The sequence below is a fragment of the Pelodiscus sinensis genome, chromosome 17 (genome assembly GCF_049634645.1).
Source record: "Pelodiscus sinensis isolate JC-2024 chromosome 17, ASM4963464v1, whole genome shotgun sequence".
NCBI lineage: Eukaryota > Metazoa > Chordata > Testudines > Trionychidae > Pelodiscus > Pelodiscus sinensis.
Window position 1 is genome coordinate 2,811,508 of NC_134727.1, and position 17,784 is coordinate 2,829,291.

The 17,784-nt window shown below is 55.7% G+C and overlaps 2 long non-coding RNA genes across 3 annotated transcripts; one reads left to right on the top strand and one right to left on the bottom strand.

Moving 5' to 3' along the window:
* Positions 1 to 435: 435 nt before the first annotated feature.
* Positions 436 to 3,117, bottom strand: LOC142818698 (uncharacterized). The gene is made up of 3 exons (XR_012896289.1): positions 2,982 to 3,117; positions 1,953 to 2,111; positions 436 to 717 (listed from the first exon to the last, which is right to left on the bottom strand). It is a non-coding gene; the product is annotated as an uncharacterized LOC142818698 (long non-coding RNA).
* Positions 3,118 to 4,811: 1,694 nt separating this feature from the next.
* Positions 4,812 to 5,890, top strand: LOC112547223 (uncharacterized). 2 transcript variants are annotated; one of them, XR_003090979.2, is made up of 2 exons: positions 4,812 to 4,949; positions 5,636 to 5,890. It is a non-coding gene; the product is annotated as an uncharacterized LOC112547223 (long non-coding RNA). The 2 variants fall into 2 exon arrangements; XR_003090973.2 differs by having other exon boundaries at positions 4,859 to 4,996.
* Positions 5,891 to 17,784: the final 11,894 nt, after the last annotated feature.

The window sequence follows — 17,784 nt, forward strand, 5'->3', positions numbered from 1 at the left end:
GATTCTAGGGTTGAGACATGGAGCTGTTCTCTGTTCCATGACTGGTCTTCCTCTTAGCTGGACGATCATTGGAAAACCCAAGAGCTGCTTTGGCCTGGGCCCATTTAACTGTGTTGTGTCCATCTCTCTCCATCTCTTTCAACTGGAGCTAGGTTCTCGTGGTCCCAATTAACCCCTTCCCTTCCCCACGGGGCTCTGTGTCTGCCTCCACCCAGCTGAACAGGCCTGCCAGTGGCTTAGTAAACCGTGCCCAGCAGCTCTGTGCCACGGCGTGTTTTTCAGATAGTCCAAGACCAGAATGGACCCAGGGACCATGTAGTCTGACCCCCTGTAGCACAGGCTGGAGAACTGCTCCCAAAATAATCCCTACGTAAGGGTCAGACGGAAGGTCCATCTAGCCCAGTGTCCTGTCTCTGGCAGCGGCCGATGCCCAGGGGGAATGAACAGAACAGGGAATCCTCAAATGACCCCTCCCCTGTCAGCCATTCCCAGATTCTGGGAAACAGAGACCAGGGACCCCCTTCCCATCGATGACCCAACCGCCATCAATTTATCTAGCTCTATTTTCTGACATTTGCTAGAGTTTTGGCCTTCACAACAACTTCTGACAAAGAGTTCCCAGGTTTGACTGTGCATTGGATGAAGTACTTCCTTTGACTTGTCTTAAACCTGCTGCCGGTTCATTTCACTTGGCGGACCGGACCCGTAGTTCTTGTGCTACGAGGAGTAAATAACACGTCCTTATTTACTTTCTGCACACCAATCATGAGCATATAGACCTCTATCATATCCCTCGTCAGTCATCTCTTTTCCAAGCCCCCGTCTAATTAATCTCTCCTCATACGGAAGCAGTTCCTTACTCCTAACCATTTCTGTTGCCCTTTTCTGAACCTTTTCCAATCCAAATATATTTTTTCTGAGATGGGGCAACTACATCTGCACACAGTCTTCAAGAGGAGAGTGTCCTATGGATTTGTATAGAGGCAATGTGATATTTTCTGTCTTGTTATTTATCCCTTTCTTAATGGTTCCCAATATGTTGATAGCTTTTTTGACTGCCACTGCACATTAAGGGAATGTTTTCAGAGAACTAGCCACAATGACTCCAAGATCTCTTTCTTGAGTGTAAATTTAGACCCCATCATTCAATATGCATAATTGGGATTATGTTTTCCAATGTGCATTACTTTGCATTTATCAACACTGCATTTCACTTGCCATTTTGTTGCCAAATCACCCAGTTTTGTGAGATCCATTTTTAGCAGTCTGCTTTGGGCATAACTATCTGGAGTAGTTTGGTTTCATCTGCCGATTTTACCACCTCATTGCTTACCCCTTTTGTCAGATCACTTCTGAATATAATGAACAGCACTGGCCCCAGTCCAGATCCCTAGAATGATCTCACAGAAAAAAAAAGCCAACCTTGATTTAAAAAAAAAAATCATTGATCCACCCTGATCCTGGGTAAATTGCTCCAAGGGTTAATGTCCTTTACTGTTGAAAGTGTGTCTCTTTTTTTGGTGCTACAACATTCTTGTGAGGTTTGGAACTCCCACGATAGTGGGATGAGCAGCAGCTTACTCAACTTTTTTGGCTGGGGAGACGCACCATGTGGTCTCCATGGACTCCAGCGGTATGACACCTACCTGCATTGTGCGCACATGGCACCGTGTGACGTCATACAGCAATGGCCTTTTTGCCTTTGGGGTGATGTGGGGTGGGCACAGGTTTGCAGAGGGGTGTCGTGGGGCGAAAGGGGGCAACTGCCTGGAGTTCCTGGCTACCACCGCCACCACAGTAGCCATCGTAGCTGGGAGACCTGGGCCCTTTAAATTGCAGCCGGAGCACTACACAGCATGCTCCGGGCAGCTCAGAGAGCTGACTGTGTCTAGCCCCGCCCCTTCCATCCAAGGCCACACCCCTTCCAGGAGCCCGGAGCAAATGTGACTTACCGGCTGCATCGGGAAGAGGTGCACTGGATCGCCTGCCCTAGCATCATGGGGTGTTGCCACCGGAGTAGCCAGTCATTACACCACCAACACAGCGGGCCTGGAGGCGCTGTGAGTGGGCTATTTTCAGTGCCGAAGCGGAGCAGTGTCCATCTTCTGTAGCTATAGGGTCAGGGAGTCACAGCAATCCAGTGTCAACAAAAATCACATTGGAATGCAGGGCTCAAGCCTTTGCCTTTAGGTTCTGTGCCCGGAGCCACACATACGCTCCCGTCACAGCCGGGCTCCTCTAAGCTGTGCCCACCTGCAACAGCCCCGCGGCAGCTACAGCCATGGCCTCTCTTCCCATGGTGCCCCAACATGCCCCCCATCCCGGGGTGCAGAGAGAGTAGCAAAGAGCCAGAGGTCCTGCTCTACGCCAGGATTTCCCCCGTGATAGGGCAATCTGTGGTGCCCAGCTATGTGGCTGCTTTGAGAGCACGGACCAACCCAAGGCAGGCGGGGGGGGGGGGGGGTGTCAGGAGCTGGTTCCAGTGAACGAGTCCAGGTGCAGGCCGGAGCAGGCACGACAGCATTCATTTGGGTGTGGCTCATTGTTTTGGCCTGGGGAAGGTGGCTCTGCTAAGGTCCTTGGCAGAAGGGCAGCAGGGTTACAGGCAGGCTGGCTATGGAGGGCACAACACAACTGGCAGGGCCGAGGCTGAACTGTCTGTCTCAGGGCAGGTGTGAGGGAACCTCTTGGAGCCCCCCTTGGAAAGCAGTGAAGGAAATCCCCGTCGGAGACCCCCAGCCTGGCACCGACGCCCGATTGGGTAGCTGATGGAAAACTGCAGCACTTCCCAGTGCCGGGCGTTCGCTCCCCGAGGACGGCCGGGGTGACTCAGGCATGTCAGCGTTTGCCTCTCCAGAGGGATACAGAACCCGAGAGGCTCTTGCTGAGTGAGGGCGTCGGCCATTTGCCGAGGTCCCTCCAGCAGCGGGAGGCCTACAGGTGAACAAACATGGTTGCCCTCGCTGTGAACAGCCGATTACCTGGCAACCGTGGCATGGGTTGACTTATGCACAGGAGAGCCAATATCTTTCGGGGGAGCCTGGTAGCAAGCAAAGGGCGCATGACTGCCCCCTACTGGTCACCAAAGGGCTAGCAGGGATGGCCGGTCCATCAGAGCACAGGGATGCCGCGGAGGGGACGTCCCGCCACATGGATGGGCCAGTAACTGCCCGTTCTGTCTAACCAGCCTGGGCGAAGTCATTCAGTGATGTCATCTCCCAGTCCGTGAGGTCACAATTCAGCCGCACGGAGGTGTGCCCCAGGCTGGAGACAACCGAGGGCTAGGCGGACCCTGAGTGAAGACGTCCACCTTTCACTCCAGGGACTCAGCGGGAGGCCTGGAGCCCTGCGGGAGGAAGCAGGATCCAGCAGTGAACTGGGTAAAACACACACGTTCATTTGTAAAACCCCTGCGTGTCTGGGAGCCTTTTAACGCAGAGCACAGGGGAGCTCCGCAAGGGCAAGATGCCCCTCTGGGTCCAAGGCGCTGGGGGATCATAGCACCAGTGCAGCTCAATGGGCAGCACCCTCTGCTCTGTACATCAGCAGGGCTCCCTTGCGGTCGATAACGCTACACCCAGTTGCACCAGCGGAGCAGCTGGAGCCTATCTAGGGAGGAGTCTCCGTGTGAGGTCGTGCCCAGACCGGAAGACATGCAATTGCTAGACACTGCCCGGTGGGCATCTGGGTGCTCCAGACCAACCTCAAATGCTTGCAGAGGCTCCCCCCTAGACTGCCCTTTGCCCAGCGGCGGGAGAGGTGGCGCAGGAGTAACACGGTGGGCAGCAATGCGAGCGAGACGTGGAGGTGGGTGAGTGACAGCTTGGGATGGGGCCAGGGGAGGATCAAAGGTGGCTGGCAGCGCTTCAGAGAACCAGGGACCATCAGACAGTCTGGGGAATGTTTAGAGGGGGAACAAGCATGAAAGAGGATGAGCAGAGCGGGGTCAGGGAAGCATGGGATAATAACCATCGGGCATATATATGAGACACACCCAGCACTGGGAAGGGCTTCAGCTCAGTAGAGATAATCAGACACTTGCGGGGCACCTCAAACTGCTCTGTCAACTACACGCTAGATTCCTGTCTGCCCCATGAGGCCACGTCACCCGCTGCTGAATGCAGCCACTTCTGGGGCATCGCCTGGTCAATGGGCCACAACCACATGACACACCCATTTAGGACAGGGGCCAGATACACTGAGACTTTGGGGGGATTGTTGGGGAGCTGAATACAATCACCATGCGGTCTTCACTGACGATACGTTCTCGAGACCTCCGTTTTCTTTCTCGCCCCAACACCAGGATCTTCAGCAGCACCACGCGGGGGCCACTGGTCTAGAGGCAAGAGTGCCTTGTGATGAATTACTAGCCCCACTTCCTGAGAGGCCTCCCCGACAAGCATTGCAGCAGCCCAACCGCGTGTAACTGCGAATACTACACAGCACAACAATGCAACGGGCGACAACGACAGAGAAAGGCAAATCTAGCACTGAAGGCGCTGGAGAGCCTTGGAAGGTTAGGAACAGTCAGTGACATCACCGAACCTGCTTCTCGAGCTGGAGAGATTAGAAGAGGGTCAGAGGATCACTGTGGATCTTCTCTTGCACCTGGCTGCTTACCTGTGACTCCTGCAAGCAGAGAGCAGCGTGGCTGAATGGAAAACAGCTTGTAGAGAACAGACTCGTGTCCCATAACCCTGGACTCAAACAGCCTTGAATGTTTCTAGGGGAGTGTCTCGGAAACTGTAGCCAGGACCAAACTGGCTCTGATCACTCTGGTGGGCTGAACCGGAGTCCTGACTCCACAATGCTCCTGAACACGGGGGTGTTCAATCGTCGTCCCTCCCCTCCCCGTACTGCGGTACAAGCCCCAGCGGGCTGTGCCGAACACTTGTTGGAGGTGCGCTGACCAGATCAGAGTTAGGATGGGTGGGGACAAGAGCAAGAAGGTGAATCGCCGTCAGAGAGACAGTCTCTCAACCAGTTCCCAGGCTGGGTAGGAACAAATCATAGAATCATAGAATTATAGGACTGGAAGGGACCTCGAGAGGTCATCGAGTCCAGCCCCCCGCCCTCAAGGCAGGACCAAGCTCCGTCTACACCATCCCTGACAGATGTCTATCTAACCTGTTCTTAAATATCTCCAGAGAGGGAGATTCCACCACCTCCCTTGGCAATTTATTCCAATATTTGACCACCCTGACAGTTAGGAATTTTTTCCTAATGTCCAATCTAAACCTCCCCTGCTGCACTTTAAGCCCATTACTCCTTGTCCTGTCCTCAGAAACCAAGAGGAACAAATTTTCTCCTTCCTCCTTGTGACACCCTTGTAGATATTTGAAAACCGCTATCATGTCCCCCCTTAATCTTCTTTTTTCCAAACTAAACAAGCCCAGTTCATGAAGCCTGGCTTCATAGGTCATGTTCTCTAAACCTTTAATCATTCTTGTCGCTCTTCTCTGTACCCTTTCCAATTTCTCCACATCTTTCTTGAAATGTGGCGCCCAGAACTGGACACAGTACTCCAGCTGAGGCCTAACTAGTGCAGAGTAGAGCGGCAGAATGACTTCATGAGTTTTGCTTACAACACACCTGTTGATGCAACCTAGAACCATATTTGCTTTTTTTGCAACAGCATCACACTGAGAAATGAGCCAGAGGAACACAGAACTGGAACCAAAGTGCTGATGTTCCGAATGGTGGGTTGACGGTGGGATGAGCAAGGTTCTGCCCACCAACACTGCCTGCCAACAGGTGCCAGGAAGAACCAAGGATCTCCCATGATGTTCCCACAAGATTTTAGAGTCTGAGGTTGTTCCTATGGGAAAGTTCCTACCCAGCCTTCTGTGAGATAACCCTAAATGAAATGAGTCTTTTGAAGTCTCTCATTGCTAAAGGCAGCTATGAAATTTTGCTTGACGGGGCAAATATTTATGATCAAAATAATCAACTATCCAACTGCAATAAATTCTATCATCCAGATTCCCCCCAAAGACCCCTAAACTACATGATTTGACGGAGAATCCAGGATGGAGCATAAATTCCATTCAGCTGGTTTCCAAACCATTAAATGTAATTTCCAAATATTTGTCAGGCTCTTCCACGAGATGAATTAAGCTGTGAGGTCCCTGGAGTTTCCGCAGGACGTTAATGGTGGAAAGAGCAGCGCGTGTCCCAGTCAATGTCGGTGCCAGGGGGTGTCTTAGGAACCGAGTGTAGGGAGACAGACCCACAAAGAGGCCAGGCACCTAACTGTCCTCAAACTCAGTCTGGAGAGGTTGGGCCCTGGAGCCTTTCAGGGAGGACTTCCTGGTGTGCCGCTAGTCTGCAGCAGAAGTGACCCACAGTTGTTAGCATCTGACGCCTGTCGGGGGGTCTGTGGGAAATGAGGGGAAGGAGACCCCAGTTCCCAAGGGATGGATGTCTCTAATCTTGGACCTATCTGCCTCGCTTGCCTGGAGGCTCAATAGAGCAGCCAGTGACTCAAGGGGACACGCAGCCTTCAGCCCTTCAAGATGACCCTTTAGGCACATTGGCAAGAACAGAAGAACATCAGAACGGCCAGAGGGGGTCAGACCAAAGGTCCATCTAGCCCAGTGCCATGTCTGCAGACAGTGACCAGTGCCAGGTGCCCCGGAGGGAGGGAATCCTCATGTGATCCCTCCCCTGTCACCCCCCTCCAGAGAAACACAGGCCAGGGACACCAGTCCTACCCATCCTGGCTAATAGTCATTGATGGACCTAACCTCCATGAATCTATCCAGCTCTTTTTTGAACCCTATTGAAGTTCTAGCCTTCCCCGCATCCTCTGGCAAGGAGTTCCACAGGTTGACTGTGTGCTGAGTGAAGAAAAACTTCCTTTTGTTTGTTGTAAACCTGCTGCTATGAGGAGCTACGAGGCAGCGTGCACTGCTGTCCCCCGCACCGGCCGGTTCTGGACAGAGGATTTCAGGTTCCAGGGCAGCCCGTCAGCAGGACTCATGACCACCAAACTCATTGACAGCTGCCCATGCTCCTGCAGCTCCAGAAACAGCTAGGAAGGGCGCCCTGTGTAAGAACAAGAACGTGGCCACGCACAAGCCCAAAGGATCAAAGCAGGCTCGGCCCCAGGAACCACCTGTTGCAATGAGATTCATCCTCCTCCTCCAGAAAGGTCACCTTTCACCTACCCATCTCAAAGATTTTTGTGTCTACACTGCAGCGTTTTTCTGGAAAAGCAGCCGTTTTTTTCTAGAAAAACAATACTTGTATCCACGCTGCCATTGCGTTCTTTTGACAGAAGGGAGGGTTTTTTTCAACAGTGGTACGAGGAAGAAGCCTTTTTGCGAAAAAGTGTTTTTGGAAAAGGTGTATGTGGACACAGAGGAGGGAGTTCTTTCGAAAGAAGAGGCCTCCAGGAAAAAGCACAGGTGTCTGGTGGCCCCTCCGTCCAAGCTAATCACAACTGAAATGCGCGAGAGCATCCAATCAATGTGGACACGCTCTTTCGAAAAAGCACATCGCTTTTTCATTGCGCTTTTGCTGTGTGGACGCTCTCTTTCTAAAGTAGCTTTTCCAGAAGATCTCTTCTGGAGAAGCTTCTTCCGAAAGAAGCCTGCAGTCTAGATGTAGCCCAAAGGTGGGGGAGCATGAGGCCCCTGGGGGAAACTGAGGCACGGAGCAGCACTGGGTTTTGCCCAAGGCCAGTCAGTAGGTCGGTGGGGGACTGGGGAACAGAATCCAGGTATCTTGATACCCCATGTGGTACCTGGCAGACGAGGCCGTGCTGTCTCCAAAAGCCACAGAGGTAAAATAACTGCGCCTTGAAGGCTGGTTTTTGCTAATGTCGCTTCTCGGCAGATTACAGGCCTGGTACCGGGCTCCCTTGCGCAAGGCAGATGCCTGCAGAAATGTCACGCTTCTGCACAGGGTAGATTTTGGCTGGGAAGTGATTACGCGCCTCCTCCCTGATGCTCCCTCAGGAACTGCGATCCTCACGCACACAGCCCGGCAAGCTGTGATGGGGAGAGGGGAGATCTGGGAAGCCGAGGGTGGCAGTGATAAACCTCCTGGAACTCATGGCAATTAATCTTGTGACGCTGTGAGTCAGCCTAGCCCAGAAGCCCAGCCCGGCGCCGACGCCAACCCCAGGGAGTTCGTCTCGGCTTCGGGGACTTTCACAGGCCACCAGGCTCCGGAGACATGAACTGCGAGGACTCACGCCAAAGGAGGCGGGCTCCAGCCCTCGGCCGTGAGACGTGCACGCACGCCGGCAGCGGCTGGCTCGCCTTTGGAGCTCGCGGCTGGCTGGCGGGCAAGCCCCCGTGTGCCCAGCACGGCATTTGTGCAGCTGCTTCCTTCGGGAATGAGAAACTCAAGAGTGGCCCGAGTCGAAGAGGAATGCCACACATCACGGGACCCCACGGGGCCGGTTTCCAGTGGGCCACTCCTGGGACAAAGCCCTCCAGTTAACCACCCAGTGGGAGAGCGCCCGGCTGCCCAGCGGGGAAGAGCTCTCCCCCCAAAAAAACCCATCTGCAGCGCTCCCCTCAGTTTGACACGCTGTCGGAGACCAGCCCTCTCCGGCCCTGCCGTGGGCAGGAATGCAGTTTGCAGTTTTGACAGCAGATGTCTCTCCTATTATGATTTATCAAAATGCTTAAAATAAATAATGCAAAGATATTTACGGGGAGAGATCCCAGCGCCAGCGCCCGCGTGTCACTTGGCTCCCCCCGTCCTACCGGAGGCCGACACCAGTCCCCCCCCCCCATGCAGGAGAGGGGCCCCGAGAGAGCTTTGTCGCTATTGTACGCGACTGTGGTGAGGAACCGACCCTGCCTTCCTGCCGCCTGCTGGCTGCGTGGCCCCGGGGCAATAGTAGAGGCCATTGAAGCTCTGCCTGCGTGGGAGACGGGGTGCGTTCCCTCGTGGCGCTCCTTGCACACAGCCTGCATTCTGCCCAGGGAGGAGACGCCTCGCCCGCCGGCCCAGCTGTGTCCAATTCCTCTCGGTGTGACAGGCCCGCCGCATGGCCCCAGCTGTAATGCCGAGGGGTGGCGCCAAGGCACGGCCGGGAGGGCTCGCGCTGCGGCCGCATGCAAATCCCATCAGCAGAAGGCCCCACGTCCCTCTGAGGCCAGCCTGTAAATCTGGCAAATGGCCGTGAAGAGCAGGGCTGCTATTTTCGACACACAAAAAGCTGGCGGCCTACCTGCCGGCGCGGCTGTGCTGTGAGGAGAAGTGGCCCAATTACCGCGGAGCACCTAGCCTGGCCGTTTCCATGGCTTCACAGCGCAGCACTTCCGTCTCTGGAGGCCGTCAGCGCAGGGACCAGCATCTTGTCAAGGCTCATGCAGGTTATGAGACTCTCCTCAGCCCAACCTGCGGACACCTAACCGCCCCAGCCACGCAGGAGACTGTCTGGGCCCGCAGGAGCCGGGCGCCCGTTTCCCTCTCCGGTTTGGGCCGAGCCTCGTCTGCGTTTTTAGAAGCCGCGAAGGCAGCATGCCGCCCGGGGCGCCGTTCAGAGGCTCCCCTTTTTCGCAGTCTTGTGGAAACTTGCTGGCCCGTGCCCCGGGCCCTTGGCAAGGTAGCACCTCCGGCAGCCTGCCCTGCGCGACCCCGTGTCAAGAGTAGGGGAACAGGGCCGGGGGGAGGCTGGCGTCCAGCCCACCGCACACGCTGTGGGGTATCCAGCCACGCGTCGCATATGGCCTGAAAAATGGGCGTCTGGCCGGACTGAAAGGCTGAACTGTGCACCCGAGCAAGACAGCCAGGCCCTCCTCGCCTTAGCTTTACGTCCCCCAGGCAGGTGCAGAGTCACCGCCAGCGGCCTCACAGCTGCATTCTGCACAGGGCGTTCGGCTCCCAGCCCCGAATCCTGCAAGGCCCTGGGCATCGGCAGCCCACGCCAAAGGCTGCTGAAGATCAGCTGGCCTGCTAACGGCGCCCTTGCGTCTCCCAGCAGCGTGGGCGGGTGCTGGGAGCGTGCGTCAGAGAGCTGTGGGAGCCGGCCGGGCCCGGCCAGAGACTGTCTCAGCTCGCAGGCTGGCTGAACGCGAGCGGAGAAAGCGTGTTCTGTCTGAGGTCTGCCTGGTCCCCCACCCCCGGGCTCTACAGGGAGGGGCTTGTACCCACTCTACCGGGTCCCTGGCTGCACCTCGCGGATCTGTAAACCACTCTCCTCCTGCGAGGCCGCTCCCAGCCCCAGGCCCGGATCCGGCCGCAGAAGGTAGCGCCTTGAGCTCCCAGTCCAGCAAGGCGCCCGGCGCCTTTCGGGGCTCAGGACGCGGCAGAGGAGTCCTCTGCCCGGAGCAGGAGAGGCCGCGTTGCACCAAACCCTCCTTCCGGCTCCCTGGCACTTTCCAGTGCCGATGCGCTGCCAGTGCCATGCGGCATGCAGTCCTGGGGCACCGCAGGGCACCGCCCACGCCCACCGGGGCGTTCGCAGTAACAACTCCCGAACCGACTGTTCCGAAGGACACGTGCTCCTCTTCGCAAGCAGGAGCTGCTATTTCCAAACAACGGGCTGGGTCATGCGGGCATTTCAAATTACTCCCCCACCCCCGTGCAGACATGCCCTCGTGACAGGGACGTGTTCGTGCCACTTGCCGAGGCACTGGGGAGCCCTGTTCCACAAAGCCGTGGGCACCCCTGGTCTCCCGCGCTTTGAGGAGGAGGAATTCAAAGGGGACCAGGTGCCGAGAAGAGCCGGGAGGGCGCCCGGGAATGGGAGCCCGCCGTATGAGAGGAGACGCCAGGAGCCCGGCTTGTGTAGCCAAACCAAGCGCAGGCTGGAGGGAGACAGGGTCGCAGCAGAGGGCCACATGCCGGGGAGGGACAGGAGGGATTTACGGGAAGGGCCAAGCGCTGGCACAAGAGCAAACTGGCCACCAACACGTTTAGGCTTCAAATCAGATGGAGGAACCAGCTGCGGAGCCAAAACCTGGAACCTCCTTCCACGGGAGCAGTGGGGAGCAAAACCCGGGACTGGCCTCAGGACCGAGCCAGAGACGGGCACAGAGGGGGCGGTGGGAGGAGATTGCTGCCAACGGCGTGTTGGTGATCTGCGAGTGCCAGCGGCCGCTGTCCCCAGTGGCTGGAGAAGAGACACTGCAGGGGGAGGGCTCTGAGTTACTACAGACAATTCACTCTCTGCTGCCTGCCTGGTGCATCTCACCCACATGCTCCAGGTCGAGCTGATCCACGTATTTGGGTCAGGAAGGAATTTTCTCCCTGGTCAGACCGGCAGTGATCCTGCAGGGGTCTCCGTGCACTGCAGCGGGGAGCATGTGTCACGTGCTGGTTCGGACCAGAATTAATGGCAGCGTCTCAGAAACCTGGCGTCTTTGCATCGTGACATGAGGACTTGAGTATCCCAGGCAGAGACAAGGGTCCGTTGCAGGAGGGGGAGGGTCTGCAGCCTGCAATGCGTAGGAGGCCAATGTAGATGATCACAAGGATCCCGTCTAGCCTAAAAATCTATATGCCCCCACCCCAAAACTTTCCGCCTTCCCTCTGTCAGAATTGACTATAACTTTGCTACACTTCCACTGGTCACCCAGGCCCGGGGTCTGGCCCAGGCGACTCTTTCATTGCTTTTGTGTGGCTTTTTTTTTTTTTTTTTAAGGTTTAAGCAAAACCGGTCCTGCCAGTTCTCCGAACAACCCCGGAAAATGTTTTCCCCGCATTAAGCAAATTCTTACGACCTTGCTGCTGGGAAGCCTTTGCGTCTCCGGGCCTGACATTTGGCAGTGGAAGGGGGTTCACTTTGGGCTTAGGGATGAAAACTCCACCCCAAGGTGGCCAGGTTAGACGCCTCCCAGCATGGTGCATTGCATGGGCTCGAGAAGTAGGGGATTGTTGAAGTTGGGCAGTCAGCAGCGTAGCATGCTCCATCCAGGGTCTTCTCCTGCAATGCCTCTTCCACTGGCCCAGAGCCATGGAGGTGCCCGGCCCCAGACCTGACCGCACTGCGACTTTCCTTCCTCCGCTCTCACGCCTCCTGGCTGTCTCCGAGACAGAGCAGATGAGGAGGGGGCAGCCATGCTCAGAGGGGGGAGAGAGGAGGAATGGGGAGGTGATAGGCACATACCTGTGAAAATTGCTTGCAGTGTGCACAGACCCGCCCCCCCCCCCCCCCCCCAGCGTCTGTCCATATAAAGGATAACAGCCTTCTACTGCGGCCGGCTACTCTGCTCTGCCAGTGGCATTGGTCTGTGGGGTGGATTTAAAGGGTCCAGCGCTGTGGATGATCCATGTGGTGCTAGGGGAGGGGTCAGCCTCTCCTGACCCCTGGGAAGGAGAGGGGAGGGCCAGCACCACACTTCCAGAAGGGGCGGGGCCTTAGGCAGAAGGGGCGGGACCAGGAGCAGCCGGCAGCGTGCCTCCCTGCCCCCCGGCTGGGAGCGTGCCGCACCGTGCTCCGGCAGTCACTGAAAGGGTTTGGCTGTTTGGAAATGCCAGCCTTAACGTGCCCCCCTTCGGCCGGTTCTCTAGGTCAGCGTGTAGTCAGGTGGGTTTTCCCACAGTTTTGGCTGTTCTCTGCCTAGGACCCCGCCTCAGTGGTTGCAGAAGCTGGGCAGTTTTAATGGTCCCGTAGGGAACGGGAGTCTATCCCGCCTCTGCCACTGAGCTCCTACGCCATGCTGGGCAAGTCACTTACCCAACGCGCGCACAGGTGGCTGCTGGTTTGCGCCGTGGGGCCCGGGCGGCGGAAGTGCTGAGTGCTCCCCGCTGCAGACCATGTCGCGTGGCGCGGTGCTCGAAATCACAGGGCAAACTGCACTGGGAGATCACGTCCCAGGCACCTGTCTGCCCCCCTAGTGCCCAGACACCTCTACCACGCAGCCCCCCAGCCTGCCTTCCCTTGTGCGAAGTGGGTGCTGTGGGGATTAACCCGGTCAGTGTCGGGGGCGACTCGAACCCGGTGAGATGAGCAGCACGGAGAAGCCCACAAGGACACTAGCAATTCTGTGTTGGGAGCAGGGTTTGAACCCTGGGTGGGGAGGGAGGCCCGGGGCCACCCGCTGGCTCAGGCGAATAACAACGAAGTCTGGAGTAGCCGCCTGTCCCCGAGCACTGTCCGTCCCACGCGCTGCGTGCAGCCAGCGTCCCATGCAGAGTGGCATGGGATCATGTAACACACAGCAAGCCCAGGCGGGGGGGGTCACAGCTTTCCTTGCATCCATTTGCAACGGAGGCAGCTGGGGGCCGAGCTAAGGTCCCAGGGCCTGCCTCTCCCAGCACCGAGTGCTCGGCTTTGCATGCTTGGCTGGTTTTAATGTAGCTTTTTGTGTGCAACATTTGCCCTCTCACCTCCTCGACACGGCCCCCGCAGGCTGGTCAGGCCACGCTCCCCGCTAGAGCTACGCCCAGTGTCCCAACCCGCACTCGGGATCCATTGGTAATACTGGGCTTTGCACAGTGAGGTCCTTAGCGCGTGTCCCATGGCGCATGCACAGCAGGCGTTTGGGCGTGCCACACGCAGCCATGCAGGCCTTTTTGAACAGCCCGTCCCTGGAGTCTTTCTGACGTTGTTCTGTCGTCCGGCGCGCGCGGGAGAATTGCGTGTTCCATCTGGGTGTCTGCCTCGTCACTGGCCTGCCCTCGGTTCTAACTGCCCTGGTGACATGCACAAAGTGCTGTACGAATAGTAACCAAGACATTGTCACAACGCTCCCGGGCAGGAGCCAGGCCTCGCCCCCGGGTGCCGGAGGGGAAAACTGAAGCACAGAAGATGCTGAAGGCTGTGGAACGTGTTTGTTGAAGAGGCGGGACCGGCGCTCCGGGACTTCTTGATACAAAGGGTTGCTCCATGTCACTACTGCCTTTCTTTGGGCCCTTGGGTGTGTTCCATGTGTTAGCTCAGTGAGGCTACATCTAGACTGCAGGCTTCTTTCAGAAGAAACTTTTCCAAAAGAGCTCTTCCGAAAAAACTTCCGGAAGAGATTGTTCACACTGCCAAAGCGCATCGAAAAAGCAATCTGCTTTTTCAAAAGATAGCATCCACACTGAATGGACACTCGCTCGCATTTCAGCTGTGATTACTATGGACGGAGTGGTGCTTTTTCCTTTTTCCTCTTTCCTCTTCTTCCAAAAGCGGCGAGGATTCAGACTAACACGGCTACCCCTCTGATACTTTCTTCCAGAATAACTCTCTCTACCTTGTCCACACATGCCTTTTTGCAAAAGAGTTCTATTGGGAAAAAAAAAGCTGCTTCCTTGTAGAAAGAGGTTTACCAAATTTGGAAAAAACCTTCAGGTCTTTCGATTTTTTGTCGAAAGAATGCAATGGCAGTGTGAACGTAAGTGAAGTTTTTTCAGAAAAACTTTGTAGTGTAGACATAGCCTGAGGCGCGCCCAGGAGAGTCGCTTCTCGTTGTAATTAATATGTCAGTGGTGCCTAGTGACGTCAGCGTTATTGAAAAGAATCTGCGTTTGCAGGACCGCCCTAAAAGATCTGTGGAAAGTCCCTAGGCTAACCAAATACACCTTAAAACACAGGGCCGTTACCGGAAATGTTGGGTTCTCATAGTAAAATCTCCCTCTTTAATTAACGTTTGCTTCATCATCCCAAACCTGCTTGTCTTACACCAGTCGGTGCCTCTCCCCAGGAAAGTGAGGTACCTGAGGATACAACCAGTCATTTTCCTTTACTTACCTGCCAAGACCGGCACTCAGGTCTCCGTCACTGTGGCTGGTGGACTCACTCACAGGCAGAGTAGGTTGGTGGAGGGGTGGTGATGAGAGTTGCAGGGTAAAAACAGTATCTGTATGTGGGTCTCAACCCTGCTAGAATCACTCTTGGTGGAGGGGACAGAACAGCCCATCCACCTGTGCTGGATCTCCCACTGCATAAAGCCCCTCCCCTCCCATCGCACCTTGTCACCCGCCCTCTGGCTCAAAGCAGGTTTGAGACAATCTGCAGACACCTGTAGAAATGTTCAAGCCAGAAGCGAGGGAACACGTTTAGGCCTGGCCTACACTGGAGTGGAAGGTTGACCTAAGAGACGCAGCTTCAGTACTTTAATTACATAGCTGGAGTCGATGTATCTTAAATGTGGGTCTAGACTACAGGGTTTTGTCGACAAAACTATACCTGCGTCTACACTACCGCTGAGTTCTGTCGACATAACGTCGACAGAACTCAGCAGTTTTGTCAACGGCTGTAAACCTCATTCTACGAGGAAAAACGCCTTTCTCAACAGAAGGCGTTTTTGCATCTACATTGTTCTTTGCATCTACACTCTCATGTCGACAAAGCGGCTTGCTTTGCTGACAGAACTGGATGTCTGTAAGCCTCTGTCGACAAAAGCCTGTAGTCTAGACGTACCCTGGGAGGTCAATGGGAGTGAATGCTCCTGTTGGCTTCCCTCACTCCTTGTGAGGAGCAGGAGTACCACGCCAACAGAGGGCACCCTCTGAGATCGATTTAGCAGGTCTTCTCTAGATCCACTAAATCGAACCCTGGGAGATCGAGCGTGGCAGGGTCCATCTTCACCGTAATGTAGACAGGGCGGCTCAAGAAGAGGGAAAAGCTGCCCAACAACCGGACTAGGGTGTTCAGACCCCAGCAGTGGCTCTAACCTACCCTGAACTCTACCACCATGTAGTGTATAGTCAGCCTTAGCAAACTGCGTGGTTATCCCAGCTGCTGAAACCTCCGGCCAGCCCCCAACAATGCCAGAGACTGCTCTCCTCCCCGAGATGACTAATCTGCCAGCCAGACCCTGACAGCTGCCTGGACCTTTTCTTCTTGCAGCCGCCTACGCCACCCTCTCACTCCCAGCCTGCTCCAAAACCTTCCTGCTGGGCTCCAGAGGTTCCCAGCCTGGACCCAGCACTTCCCAGATGTTAAGCGCACTCATATTCCAGATCCATCCACTGGGGATCTAGGTAGCCAGCGAAGACTCAGAGGAGGGTGTGCGGGAGCGGTCACTAGACTCCCTTGGTTGCAGTATCAGTGAAGAGGATCTGAATAGGAGCCAGTGCGGTAATGCAGCTACCCAAAGGCTAACGTCACTCTGAGCCGCCTTGCCAGAAGTGCCGTGTGTGTGATGCAGGAAATCAGTGTTCTGCTCTGCGCAGCTGAAGGCACGAATCTCACACTGGGCCCAAACGCTGGGCGAGAGGGGGGCAAACTGGCAAGCGTCCAGGAGAGCAAAGGTGACAAAAAGTTTAGACAACCTGCCACGTGTGGAGCCGTTAAATGCTGGGTGTGGTCAGTCTGGAGCAACGACAGCCGGAGGGGGACCCGATAACAGGCTTCAGTGACGCTAGGGACTGCTCTAAAGCGGGCGGTGATCAACGGGTCTCATGTCCACTGAAGGCAGGACTAGAGATAACAGACTTAATCTGCAGCCAGGGGGATTGAGGTTAGAGACTAGGAAAACCCTTCTGGCTCTCAGGCAGTGAGGCTCCGGAGCGGGTTTCCAAGGGAGGCTGTGGCATCCCTGCCATTGGAGGATTGGTTGGACCAACACCTGTTGAGGGTGACTGGACAAACCCCTGAACTCAATGACCTCTGGAGGGGCCTTCCAGCCCTGCCTCTCTGTGATTCTGTGACAATATTGCGTTGAGGGGATGGAGACAGGCGTCTCTCTGTGCAATGGGCCTGCCCTTGGATTCGGGCTCTCCTCTCTCCTCTACTCCTAAAGGAAGGTTAGATCCACATTCTCCACGCTGGAGAGCAGAGCCAGGCCTGCGAGATGAATAAAACGACATTCGGGGTGTAAGACTCAGATCCTTTTGCTGCTGAGATACCACTCCTGAGCCGTGCTGGTAGTGGTGGGAAGTTCCTGCCCTGTGAAGGCTGGTGAGCAGAGCATGGGAAATTACCGGAATTGTGCAAAACTTCCCCCCTGCCGTTTCTCAGAGGGGTTCACCTCCGTGGCTTTGTACCTCGTGAGCTTTGCTCCGAGTTCTGGGTTCAAGTGAAGCCGGGCTCCTGAACCAAACGCCAGTGAAAGCTACGGACGTTCACATCAAAGCTGCTGGGAATGTCACTGTCATCTCCATGGAAATTGTAACCCAAGCTCGAGTCTCCTAGACCAAGCCCCAGAGCAACTGGAATAGCGCCCCCCCTACTCCCCATACTCACCGAGAATGGGTGCGGAGTCAGCTGGTACGGATTGAGAATGAGTCAGCTGACTGGCTTGCAAACATGGCAGAAGACCAGTGTTGCGGTGGGTGGTGCGCCCAGATGAGGCCGGCATGATCGCACATTTATTGTGGCTGCTTCTCACGGCCTAGCAATGAGAGAGGGGGTCTGATCCAGTTCCAAGGAGTCTGCCATCCGCTTCTCAAAAAGCGACACTCTCCCCGGCAGCGTGGGAATTAAATGGGCCGTGGAAACGGACTTCCTCTCCGCTGGAGAGAAGGGATCTGGGCAGAGCCATGCGTCGATTGGCCAGCCTGCGAGAAATGTCGCACTTCTTCTGCACCTGTTCTAGGGTTAAACAAAGGACTTTGCTCTCCAGGGCTGTCAATTCAGCGGCTTTCGCCAGCTGTGGGGGAAGAGAGGAAATTTGGTTTAAAAAAGGAAAGCTCTCAGGGTTTCGTCTCTGCTGGCGCCGGCGCTATAGAGGGCTTTGTGAAGAATTGGCTTCCCCGAGTTCAGGAGGCTGAGAAATGTGCAGAATAAATTACTTTTGACACTTACTCCTACATTTCCAGGCTCACCCAGGACTTAGCCACACGGCTCCCATTTAAGTCAACGCGAGTTATTAAGGTCAGTGGGATCTGTGACAGGATTTAGCCACACACGGCTTTGAAAACAGAGCGGAATGAATTCTCCCCCCTCTG